The 12,633-nt window shown below is 55.8% G+C and overlaps 2 protein-coding genes across 2 annotated transcripts in view; one reads left to right on the top strand and one right to left on the bottom strand.

Moving 5' to 3' along the window:
* LOC140427619 (ribosomal RNA processing protein 1 homolog B-like) overlaps positions 1-12,633 on the top strand; it is a 944,136-nt gene that overhangs the window by 316,999 nt on the left and 614,504 nt on the right. The gene's annotated exons all lie outside the window — the stretch shown is intronic.
* The window catches only part of trappc10 (trafficking protein particle complex subunit 10), a 160,838-nt gene that overhangs the window by 95,794 nt on the left and 52,411 nt on the right, over positions 1-12,633 (bottom strand). The gene's annotated exons all lie outside the window — the stretch shown is intronic.

Below are 12,633 nucleotides of genomic sequence, written 5' to 3'. Positions count from 1 at the left end.
CACTCCGGCGCCTGTTCGGGTACACAGAGGGAGAATTCAGAATCTCCAAATTACCCAACAAACACGTCTTTCGGGGCTTGTGGGAGGAAACCGGAGCACCCGGAGGAAACCCACGCAGACACGGGGAGAACGTGCAGACTCCGCACAGACAGTGACCCAAGTCGGGAATCGAACCCGGCACCCTGGTGCTGTGAAGCAACAGTGCTAACCACTGTGCTACCGTGCTGCCCATTTCAGACAAAGCATCAATTTGCTTCCAAACCCTCCCACCCAGCCACTCCCCCCTCACCAAACCCTCCCACCGCCCCACCCACCCATTCCCCCCGTCAACGAACTCTCTAAAAAACTTAGAAACAAGAGGAGTGGCCATTTGGCCCTTCCAGCCTGACCCACCATTCAATATGATTCTGGCCAATCCTCAAATGGTCATTGGATAGACATATGGACGATAAGGGAATAGTGTAGATGGGCTTTAGAGTGGTTTCACAGGTCGGCGCAACATCGAGGGCCGAAGGGCCTGTACTGCGCTGTAATGTTCTATGTTCTATCCCAACACCATACTCCCACTCTCCCCATACCCCTGGACACCTTTAGAATCTAGAAATCTATTTATTTCCTTGTGAAATATATCCATTGACTTGGCCTCTGCAGCTTTCTGTGGGGAAGAATTCCATAGGTTCACCACCGAGTGAAGAAGTTCCTCCTCATCTCAATTCGAAATGGTCTATCCCGTATCCTGAGACTGTGGCCTCTTGTTCTAGACCACCCCCCCCCCCCCCAAAGAGGCAATAACATCTCTGCATCCAGTTTGTGCAGCCCTGTCAGAATTTTATACGTTTCAGTGAGATCCCCTCTCTTGCTTCTAAACCCCAGCGAATATCGGCCCAGTCGGCCCAAACTCTCCAACTAAGACAATCCTGACATCCCAGGAGTCAGTCTGGTGAACCTTCGCTGCAATGACACCCAAACTTCACACAATCCTCCAGGTGTGGTCTCACTAAGGCCCTGCCCAGCTGCAGTAAGACCTCCTTGCTCCTGCACTCGAGTCCTCGTCCAATGAAGGCCAACATACCATTTACCTTCCTAACTGCTTGCTGCAGGTTTGTTTTCAGTGACTGGTGTACAAGGACACCCAGGTCCCTCTGTATATCAACATTTCCCAATCTATCACCATTTAAATAATACTCTGCCATTCTGGTTTTCCTACTGAAGTGAATAACTGTACATGTATCCTCGTTATGTTGCATCTGCCATGTATCTGCCCATTCACTCAACTTGTCTAAATCTCCTTGAAGCCTAATAATATCCTCCTCACCACTCTCAATTCTACATAGTTTTGTGCAGTCAGCAAAGTTGGAAATATTATATTTGATTCTTTTATCCAAATCATTGATTTATATTATGAATAACTGGGGTTCAAGCAGTGTTCCCTGCAGGACCCCACTTGTCACTGCTTGCAAACTCGAAACAGACCCATTTTTCCGACTCGGTTTCCTGTCTGCGAATCAATTCTCTTTTTTTCCCCAGAAATATTTTTATTCAAATTTTTACATATTTTCATATTTACATATTTTCAACAAACCCCTTACAGAAAAAAGAAAAACAAAGAACACATAAATAAACATCTTACAACTACATCACGAATTCCCCCAAAATACAAACCCCCCATTAAGCAATAATAAACACAGTGCACCCCCCCCCCCCCCCCCCCCCCAGGTTGCTGCTGACCACCTCCTAACGCTCCGCTAGAAAGTCTAGGAGCGGTTGCCACCGCCTTAAGAACCCTTGCACAGACCCTCTCAAGGCAAATTTTACCCTCTTCAATTTAATGAACCCTGCCATGTCGCTGATCCAGGCTTCCACGCTCGGGGGCTCGCATCCTTCCAGTGTAGCAGAATCCTCCGCCGGGCTACCAGGGACGCAAAGGCCAGAATACCGGCCTCTTTCGCCTCCTGCACTCCCGGCTCGTCCGATACCCCAAATAGTGCTAACCCCCAGCTCGGTTTAACCTGGGTGTTCACCACCTTAGACACCTTCCTCGCAATACCCCTCCAAACCCCATCCAGCGCCGGGCACGCCCAGAACATGTAGGTGTGATTTGCTGGGCTCCCCGAGCACCTCCCACACCTGTCCTCCACCCCAAAGAACCTGCTCAGCCTCATCCCTGTCATATGCGCTCTGTGAAGAACCTTAAATTGTATCAGGCTAAGCCTGGCGCAAGAGGAGGAAGTAGTAACCCTACCCAGGGCATCCGCCCACGCACCCTCGTCTATCTCCTCCCCAAGCTCCTCCTCCCATTTACCCTTTAGCTCCTCCACCGAGGTCTCCTCCTCCTCCCGCATCTCCTGGTAGATCACCGAGACCCTGCCCTCTCCAACCCACACCCCCGAGAAGCACCCTATCCTGGATCCCGAGTGCTGGAAGCAGCGGGAACTCCTTCACCTGCCGTCTTACAAACGCCCTTACCTGCATGTACCTGAAGGCATTTCCGGGGGGAAGCCCGAATTTTTCCTCCAGCGCCGCAAGGCTCGCAAACGTCCCATCTAAAAACAGGTCCCCCATCCTTCTAATTCCTGCCCTGTGCCAGCTCAGGATCCCTCCATCCATTCTCCCCGGGACGATCCGATGGTTCTCCCGGATCGGGGACCAAACCAAAGCCTCTACCTCACCCGTGGCACCTCCACTGCCCCCAAATTTTCAAAGTCGCCGCCACCACCGGACTCGTGGTGTACCTAGTCAGCTGGAGCGGCAGCGGTGCTGTCACCAGCGCTCCCAGACTCGTGCCCACACAGGACGCCATCTCCAGCCTCTTCCATGCCACCCCGTCCCCCTCCATTACCCACTTGCGCATCATCGCCACATTGGCAGCCCAGTAATACCCACACAGATTAGGTAACGCTAACCCTCCTCTGTCCCTACTCCGCTCCAGAAACACCCTTCTCACCCTCGGGGTCTTTTTCGCCCACACGAATCCCATGATACTCCTACTGACCCGCTTAAAAAAGGCCTTAGGGATCAGGATGGGGAGGCACTGGAATATAAAAAGGAACCTCGGGAGCACCGTCATCTTTACCGACTGTACCCTACCCGCCAGGGAGAGTGGCAGCATAAACTCCTCCTCCATCTGCTCCACCAGCCTCGTCAAGTTGAGCTTGTGTAGGGCCCACCAGCTCCTGGCCACCTGGATCCCTAGGTACCGAAAACTCCTTTCCGCCCTCTTCAATGGAAGCTCGTCTTTCCCCCTTCCCTGGTCCCCTGGGTGTATCACGAAAAGCTCACTTTTCCCCACATTGAGCTTGTACCCGGAAAAGTCCCTAAACTCCCTGAGGATCTGCATCACCTCCGGCATCCCCCCCACTGGATCCGCCACTTCCAGGAACAGGTCATCGGCATACAACGACACCCGGTGTTCCTCCCCCCCACCCCGGACCAGCCCCCTCCAGTTCCTGGACTCCCTTAGAGCCATAGCCAAAGGCTCAATTGCCAATGCAAATAGCAAGGGGGACAGGGGGCACCCTTGCCTCGTCCCCGGTACAGCCAAAAGTATTCCGACCTCCTCCGATTCGTAGCCACTCTCGCCACCGGGGCTTCGTAAAGTAGCCTAACCCAACTAATGAACCCCTCCCCGAACCCAAACCTCCTCAACATTTCCCAGAGGTACCCCCACTCCACCCTATCGAAGGCCTTCTCCGTGTCCATCGCCGCCACTATCTCCGCCTCCCCCTCCACTGTAGGCATCATGATTACATTAAGGAGCCTCCGCACATTGGTATTCAGCTGCCTTCCCTTAACAAAACCAGTCTGGTCCTCGTGAATCACCCCGGGACACAGTCCTCAATTCTGGTAGCCAACACCTTCGCTAACGGCTTCGCATCCACATTGAGGAGAGAGATTGGCCTATACGACCCACACTGTAATGGGTCCTTGTCCCGCTTCAAGATCAGCGAGATCAGCGCCCTGGACATCGTCAGGGGTAGGGCCCCCCCCTCCCTCGCCTCATTGAAAGCCCTCACCAGTAGTGGGCCCAACAGGTCCATGTACTTCCGGTAAAATTCCACCGGGAACCCATCTGGCCCCGGTGCCTTCCCCGCCTGCATACTCCCCAGCCCCTTAGTCAGCTCCTCCAGCCCTACCGGTGCCCCAAGCCCAGCCACCTGCTCCTCCACCCTCGGGAACCTCAGTCGATCCAAAAATCCGTCGGGGGCTCAGACCTATACAGCCCCTCATAAAAGTCTCTAAATACCCCATTTATTCCCACCACACTCCGCACCGTGTTCCTCCCTTTATTCCTAACTCCCCCAATCTCCCTCGCTGCCTCCTGCTTCCGCAGCTGGTGTGCCAACATCCGGCTCGCCTTCTCCCCGTACTCATACACCGCCCCTTGCACCTTCCTCCACTGCACCTCTGCCTTCTTGGTGGTCAACAGGTCGAACTCGGCCTGGAGGCTTTGTCGCTCCTCGAGTAGTCCCTCATCGGGGACCTCTGCATACCTCCTATCCACCCTTAAAATCTCCCCCACCAATCTCTCCCTCTCTCTGCTGTCCTTCTTCGCCTTGTGGGCCCTAGTGGAGATTAGCTCTCCCCTAATCACCGCCTCCCAGACCACCCCCACCTGCACCTCCCCATTATCGTTAGCCTCTAGATAGCTTTCAATGCACCCCCGCATCCGCCCGCTCACCTCCTCATCCGCCAACAAGCCCACATCCAGGCGCCACAGCGGGCGCTGGTCCCTCTCCTCCCCTAGCTCCAGCTCCACCCAGTGCGGGGCATGGTCTGAGATGGCTGTGGCCGAATACTCCGTGTCCTCCACCCTCGGGATCAGCGCCCCGCTCATAACGAAGAAGTCAATCCGGAAAAAAAAGAAAATTCCCTGGCCCCCGGCCTGACAAACCTCCATGGGTCCACTCGTCCCATCTAGTCCATAAACCCCCTCAGCACCTTGGCCGCCGCCGGCCTCTTACCCGTCCTGGACCTGGAGCAGTCCAATGCTGGATCCAGTACCGTGTTGAAGTCCCCTCCACCCCCCCCCCCAATTATCAAGCTCCCTGCCTCCAGGTCCGGAATCCGGCCCAACATCCGCCCCATAAATCCGGCATCGTCCCAATTCGGGGCATATACATTCACTAATACCACCCGCACCCCTGCAGCTTACCACTCACCATCACATACCTACCTCCCTTGTCTGCCACGATGTTCAGCGCCTCAAACGGCACCCGCTTCCCCACCAAAATCGCCACCCCTCGATTCTTTGCGTCCAACCCAGAGTGGAAAACCTGCCCTACCCACCCCTTTCTCCGCCTAACCTGATCTGCCACCTTCAAATGCGTCTCAGGAGCATAACCACATCTGCCTTCAATCCCTTCAGGTGCGCGAACACCCGGGCAATCTTGACCGGCCCGTTCAGACCCCTCACATTCCAAGTTATCAGCCACTCCCGCCACTCCATCGACCCCCCAGTGTGGTAGTTCCCCCCCCCTCCTGTCCATCAGCGGGCGCTCCTCTCCAACACCCCCCCCCCCCCGGCTCTGCCCCCTTCCTTCCCTAGCGCAGGAAAAAGGCCGCGCTTTGCATCAGACTGGCCCCGCCCTCTCTGGCGCAGCTCCCTGTTGCGACCCAATCCCAGCTCCCCCACCTCGGACCTCCCATCTCCCCTCCCCCCAACGGGGCACCGTCTTTCCAACCACCGACACCCACACTCTCACAAAACCCCCACTTCGAACTATTTCACCCTACCCCACCCAGCACCCAAGGAAACAATACAGAACAGAACATCCCCCAAAGCACAGTAACCACAGTAGCCCCCCCGCGACCTCCCCTCACAACCGACCCTCAGTCCGTGTCCAACTTTTCAGCCTGAATAAAGGTCCACGCCTCCTCCGGCGTCTCGAAGTAGTGGTGCCGGTCCTTAAACGTGACCCACAGTAGCGCCGGCTGCAGCATCCCGAATTTCACCCCCTTCCGATGCAGAACCGCCTTAGCCCGATTGTACCCGGCCCTCTTCTTGGCCACCTCCGCGCTCCAGCCCTGGTATATACGGACCTCTGCATTCTCCCACCTGCTGCTCCGCTCCTTTTTTGCCCATCTTAGGACACACTCCCTGTCCACCAAGCGGTGGAACCGCACCAATACCGCCCGCAGCGGCTCGTTAGACTTGGGTCTCCTCGCCAGGACTCGGTGGGCCCCCTCCAGTTCCAGGGGCCTCGGGAAGGCACCCGCGCGCATCAACGTGTTCAGCACGTGACCACGTATGCTCCGGCATCCGACCCCTCCACTCCCTCCCGGAGACCCAGAATCCGCAGATTCTTCCTCCTCGACAGATTCCCCATGTCCTCGAACTTCTCCTGCCATTTCTTATGCATCGCCTCGTGCGCCTCCACCTTCACCGCCAGGCCCAATATCTCATCCTCATTCTCCGAGGCCTTCTGCCGCACCTCCTGGATCGCCGCCCCTTGGGCCTTCTGGGTCTCGACCAGCTTGTCGATCGAAGCCTTCATCGGCTCCAGCAGCTCTGCTTTCAATTCCGTGAAGCAGCGCTTGAGAAACTCCTGCTGCTCTTGCGCCCACTGCGCCCACGCTGCCTGGTCTCCACCCGCCGCCATCTTGGCTTTCCTCCCTCGCACTTTCCGCTGCTCCAGAATTACTTTTTTCACTGCTCCACTCCTGGTCCAATCCATACAGTGCCGGGGGAACCGTACTGTCACCTTCCCACACTGGGAACCGTCGAACAAATGTCGCTGGGGCCCCTCAAAAGAGCCCAAAGGTCAGTTTCTGGCGGGAGCTGCCGAACTTAGCTCAGCATAGCCGCAACCGGAAGTCCCTGCGAATCAATTCTCAATCTACCAATATATTCAACTTAATCCCATGTGCTTTAATTTTGCTCACTAACCTCTTTTGTGGAACTTTATCAAAAGCTCTCTGAAAATCCAAAGACACCACATCTACTGGTGCACCCAGATTTATTCTACTAGTTACATCCTCAATAAACGCCAAAAGATTTGTCAAACAGGATTTGCCTTTCCTAAACCCATGGCGAGGTTCTCATTCATATTTTAGAAGTGTCCTGTTATCAAATCCTTTATAATAGACTCAAGCACTTTCCCTGCTCCTGCTGCTAGTCTAAACGGTCGTTAATGGCCGGTTTACCCCCACCCTCCTTTTTTAAACAGCGGGGTTACATTTGTCACCCCCACAACCTGCTGAGGCTGTTCCAGAATACACAGAATTTTGGAAGATGACAACCATGCCCACCTGCTGTGGTGACCCGGGGCTGTCGATTATCAGACCCGGGGCTGTCGATTATCAGACCCGGGGCTGTCGATTATCAGGCCCGGGGCTGTCGATTATCAGGCCCGGGGCTGTCGATTATCAGGCCCGGGGCTGTCGATTATCAGGCCCGGGGCTGTCGATTATCAGGCCCGGGGCTGTCGATTATCAGGCCCGGGGCTGTCGATTATCAGGCCCGGGGCTGTCGATTATCAGGCCCGGGGCTGTCGATTATCAGGCCCGGGGCTGTCGATTATCAGGCCCGGGGCTGTCGATTATCAGGCCCGGGGCTGTCGATTATCAGGCCCGGGGCTGTCGATTATCAGGCCCGGGGCTGTCGATTATCAGGCCCGGGGCTGTCGATTATCAGGCCCGGGGCTGTCGATTATCAGGCCCGGGGCTGCCGATTATCAGGCCCGGGGCTGCCGATTATCAGGCCCGGGGCTGCCGATTATCAGGCCCGGGGCTGCCGATTATCAGGCCCGGGGCTGCCGATTATCAGGCCCGGGGCTGCCGATTATCAGGCCCGGGGCTGCCGATTATCAGGCCCGGGGCTGCCGATTATCAGGCCCGGGGCTGCCGATTATCAGGCCCGGGGCTGCCGATTATCAGGCCCGGGGCTGCCGATTATCAGGCCCGGGGCTGCCGATTATCAGGCCCGGGGCTGCCGATTATCAGGCCCGGGGCTGCCGATTATCAGGCCCGGGGCTGCCGATTATCAGACCCGGGGCTGCCGATTATCAGACCCGGGGCTGCCGATTATCAGACCCGGGGCTGTCGATTATCAGACCCGGGGCTGTCGATTATCAGACCCGGGGCTGTCGATTATCAGACCCGGGGCTGTCGATTATCAGACCCGGGGCTGTCGATTATCAGACCCGGGGCTGTCGATTATCAGACCCGGGGCTGTCGATTATCAGACCCGGGGCTGTCGATTATCAGACCCGGGGCTGTCGATTATCAGACCCGGGGCTGTCGATTATCAGACCCGGGGCTGTCGATTATCAGACCCGGGGCTGTCGATTATCAGACCCGGGGCTGTCGATTATCAGGCCCTGCGCTGTCGATTATCAGACCCTGCAATGTCGATTATCAGACCCTGCAATGTCGATTATCAGACCCGGGGCTGTCGATTATCAGACCCTGCAATGTCGATTATCAGACCCGGGGCTGTCGATTATCAGACCCGGGGCTGTCGATTATCAGACCCGGGGCTGTCGATTATCAGACCCGGGGCTGTCGATTATCAGACCCTGCAAGGTCGATTATCAGACCCTGCAATGTCGATTATCAGACCCGGGGCTGTCGATTATCAGACCCTGCGCTGTCGATTATCAGACCCGGGGCTGTCGATTATCAGACCCGGGGCTGTCGATTATCAGACCCTGCAAGGTCGATTATCAGACCCGGGGCTGTCGATTATCAGACCCTGCGGTGTCGATTATCAGACCCGGGGCTGTCGATTATCAGACCCGGGGCTGTCGATTATCAGACCCGGGGCTGTCGATTATCAGACCCGGGGCTGTCGATTATCAGACCCGGGGCTGTCGATTATCAGACCCTGCAATGTCGATTATCAGACCCTGCAATGTCGATTATCAGACCCTGCAATGTCGATTATCAGACCCTGCAATGTCGATTATCAGACCCGGGGCTGTCGATTATCAGACCCGGGGCTGTCGATTATCAGACCCGGGGCTGTCGATTATCAGACCCGGGGCTGTCGATTATCAGACCCGGGGCTGTCGATTATCAGACCCGGGGCTGTCGATTATCAGACCCTGCAAGGTCGATTATCAGACCCGGGGCTGTCGATTATCAGACCCGGGGCTGTCGATTATCAGACCCTGCGCTGTCGATTATCAGACCCGGGGCTGTCGATTATCAGACCCGGGGCTGTCGATTATCAGACCCTGCAAGGTCGATTATCAGACCCGGGGCTGTCGATTATCAGACCCTGCGGTGTCGATTATCAGACCCGGGGCTGTCGATTATCAGACCCGGGGCTGTCGATTATCAGACCCGGGGCTGTCGATTATCAGACCCGGGGCTGTCGATTATCAGACCCGGGGCTGTCGATTATCAGACCCGGGGCTGTCGATTATCAGACCCGGGGCTGTCGATTATCAGACCCGGGGCTGTCGATTATCAGACCCTGCAATGTCGATTATCAGACCCTGCAATGTCGATTATCAGACCCTGCAATGTCGATTATCAGACCCTGCAATGTCGATTATCAGACCCTGCAATGTCGATTATCAGACCCTGCAATGTCGATTATCAGACCCTGCGATGTCGATTATCAGACCCTGCGATGTCGATTATCAGACCCTGCGATGTCGATTATCAGACCCTGCGATGTCGATTATCAGACCCTGCGATGTCGATTATCAGACCCTGCGATGTCGATTATCAGACCCTGCGATGTCGATTATCAGACCCTGCGATGTCGATTATCAGACCCTGCGATGTCGATTATCAGACCCTGCAAGGTCGATTATCAGACCAGGGGCTGTCGATTATCAGACCCGGGGCTGTCGATTATCAGACCCTGAAATGTCGATTATCAGACCCGGGGCTGTCGATTATCAGGCCCTGCGCTGTCGATTATCAGGCCCGGGGCTGTCGATTATCAGACCCTGCAAGGTCGATTATCAGACCCGGGGCTGTCGATTATCAGACCCGGGGCTGTCGATTATCAGACCCTGCGCTGTCGATTATCAGACCCGGGGCTGTCGATTATCAGACCCTGCAAGGTCGATTATCAGACCCGGGGCTGTCGATTATCAGACCCTGCGGTGTCGATTATCAGACCCGGGGCTGTCGATTATCAGACCCGGGGCTGTCGATTATCAGACCCGGGGCTGTCGATTATCAGACCCGGGGCTGTCGATTATCAGACCCGGGGCTGTCGATTATCAGACCCGGGGCTGTCGATTATCAGACCCTGCGATGTCGATTATCAGACCCTGCGATGTCGATTATCAGACCCTGCGATGTCGATTATCAGACCCTGCGATGTCGATTATCAGACCCTGCGATGTCGATTATCAGACCCTGCGATGTCGATTATCAGACCCTGCGATGTCGATTATCAGACCCTGCGATGTCGATTATCAGACCCTGCGATGTCGATTATCAGACACGGGGCTGTCGATTATCAGACCCGGGGCTGTCGATTATCAGACCCGGGGCTGTCGATTATCAGACCCGGGGCTGTCGATTATCAGACCCGGGGCTGTCGATTATCAGACCCGGGGCTGTCGATTATCAGACCCTGCAATGTCGATTATCAGACCCTGCAATGTCGATTATCAGACCCTGCAATGTCGATTATCAGACCCTGCAATGTCGATTATCAGGCCCTGCGCTGTCGATTATCAGGCCCTGCGCTGTCGATTATCAGACCCGGGGCTGTCGATTATCAGACCCTGCAAGGTCGATTATCAGACCCGGGGCTGTCGATTATCAGACCCGGGGCTGTCGATTATCAGACCCGGGGCTGTCCATTATCAGACCCGGGGCTGTCCATTATCAGACCCGGGGCTGTCCATTATCAGACCCGGGGCTGTCGATTATCAGACCCGGGGCTGTCGATTATCAGACCCGGGGCTGTCGATTATCAGACCCGGGGCTGTCGATTATCAGACCCGGGGCTGTCGATTATCAGACCCGGGGCTGTCGATTATCAGACCCGGGGCTGTCGATTATCAGACCCGGGGCTGTCGATTATCAGACCCGGGGCTGTCGATTATCAGACCCGGGGCTGTCGATTATCAGACCCGGGGCTGTCGATTATCAGACCCGGCGCTGTCGATGATCGGACCCGGGGCTGTCGATTATCAGACCCTGCAAGGTCGATTATCAGACCCGGGGCTGTCGATTATCAGACCCAGCGGTGTCGATTATCAGACCCGGGGCTGTCGATTATCAGACCCGGGGCTGTCGATTATCAGACCCGGGGCTGTCGATTATCAGACCCTGCAATGTCGATTATCAGACCCTGCAATGTCGATTATCAGACCCTGCAATGTCGATTATCAGACCCTGCGAGGTCGATTATCAGACCCTGCGAGGTCGATTATCAGACCCTGCGAGGTCGATTATCAGACCCTGCGAGGTCGATTATCAGACCCTGCGAGGTCGATTATCAGACCCTGCGAGGTCGATTATCAGACCCTGCGATGTCGATTATCAGACCCTGCGATGTCGATTATCAGACCCTGCGATGTCGATTATCAGACCCTGCGATGTCGATTATCAGACCCTGCGATGTCGATTATCAGACCCGGGGCTGTCGATTATCAGACCCTGCGATGTCGATTGTCAGACCCGGGGCTGTCGATTATCAGACCCTGCGATGTCGATTATCAGACCCTGCGATGTCGATTGTCAGACCCTGCGATGTCGATTGTCAGACCCTGCGATGTCGATTGTCAGACCCTGCGATGTCGATTGTCAGGCCCGGGGCTGTCGATTATCAGACCCTGCGATGTCGATTATCAGACCCTGCGATGTCGATTATCAGACCCTGCGATGTCGATTATCAGACCCTGCGATGTCGATTATCAGACCCGGGGCTGTCGATTATCAGACCCGGGGCTGTCGATTATCAGACCCGGGGCTGTCGATTATCAGACCCGGGGCTGTCGATTATCAGACCCGGGGCTGTCGATTATCAGACCCGGGGCTGTCGATTATCAGACCCGGGGCTGTCGATTATCAGACCCGGGGCTGTCGATTATCAGACCCGGGGCTGTCGATTATCAGACCCGGGGCTGTCGATTATCAGACCCGGGGCTGTCGATTATCAGACCCGGGGCTGTCGATTATCAGACCCGGGGCTGTCGATTATCAGACCCGGGGCTGTCGATTATCAGACCCGGGGCTGTCGATTATCAGACCCGGGGCTGTCGATTATCAGACCCTGCGATGTCGATTATCAGACCCTGCGATGTCGATTATCAGACCCTGCGATGTCGATTATCAGACCCTGCGATGTCGATTATCAGACCCTGCGATGTCGATTATCAGACCCTGCGATGTCGATTATCAGACCCTGCAAGGTCGATTATCAGACCAGGGGCTGTCGATTATCAGACCCGGGGCTGTCGATTATCAGACCCTGAAATGTCGATTATCAGACCCGGGGCTGTCGATTATCAGGCCCTGCGCTGTCGATTATCAGGCCCGGGGCTGTCGATTATCAGACCCTGCAAGGTCGATTATCAGACCCGGGGCTGTCGATTATCAGACCCGGGGCTGTCGATTATCAGACCCTGCGCTGTCGATTATCAGACCCGGGGCTGTCGATTATCAGACCCTGCAAGGTCGATTATCAGACCGGGGGCTGTCGATTATCAGACCCTG

This window comes from Scyliorhinus torazame, chromosome 8, assembly GCF_047496885.1.
Source record: "Scyliorhinus torazame isolate Kashiwa2021f chromosome 8, sScyTor2.1, whole genome shotgun sequence".
NCBI lineage: Eukaryota > Metazoa > Chordata > Chondrichthyes > Carcharhiniformes > Scyliorhinidae > Scyliorhinus > Scyliorhinus torazame.
This window is presented reverse-complemented; position numbering and strand designations above follow the sequence as displayed.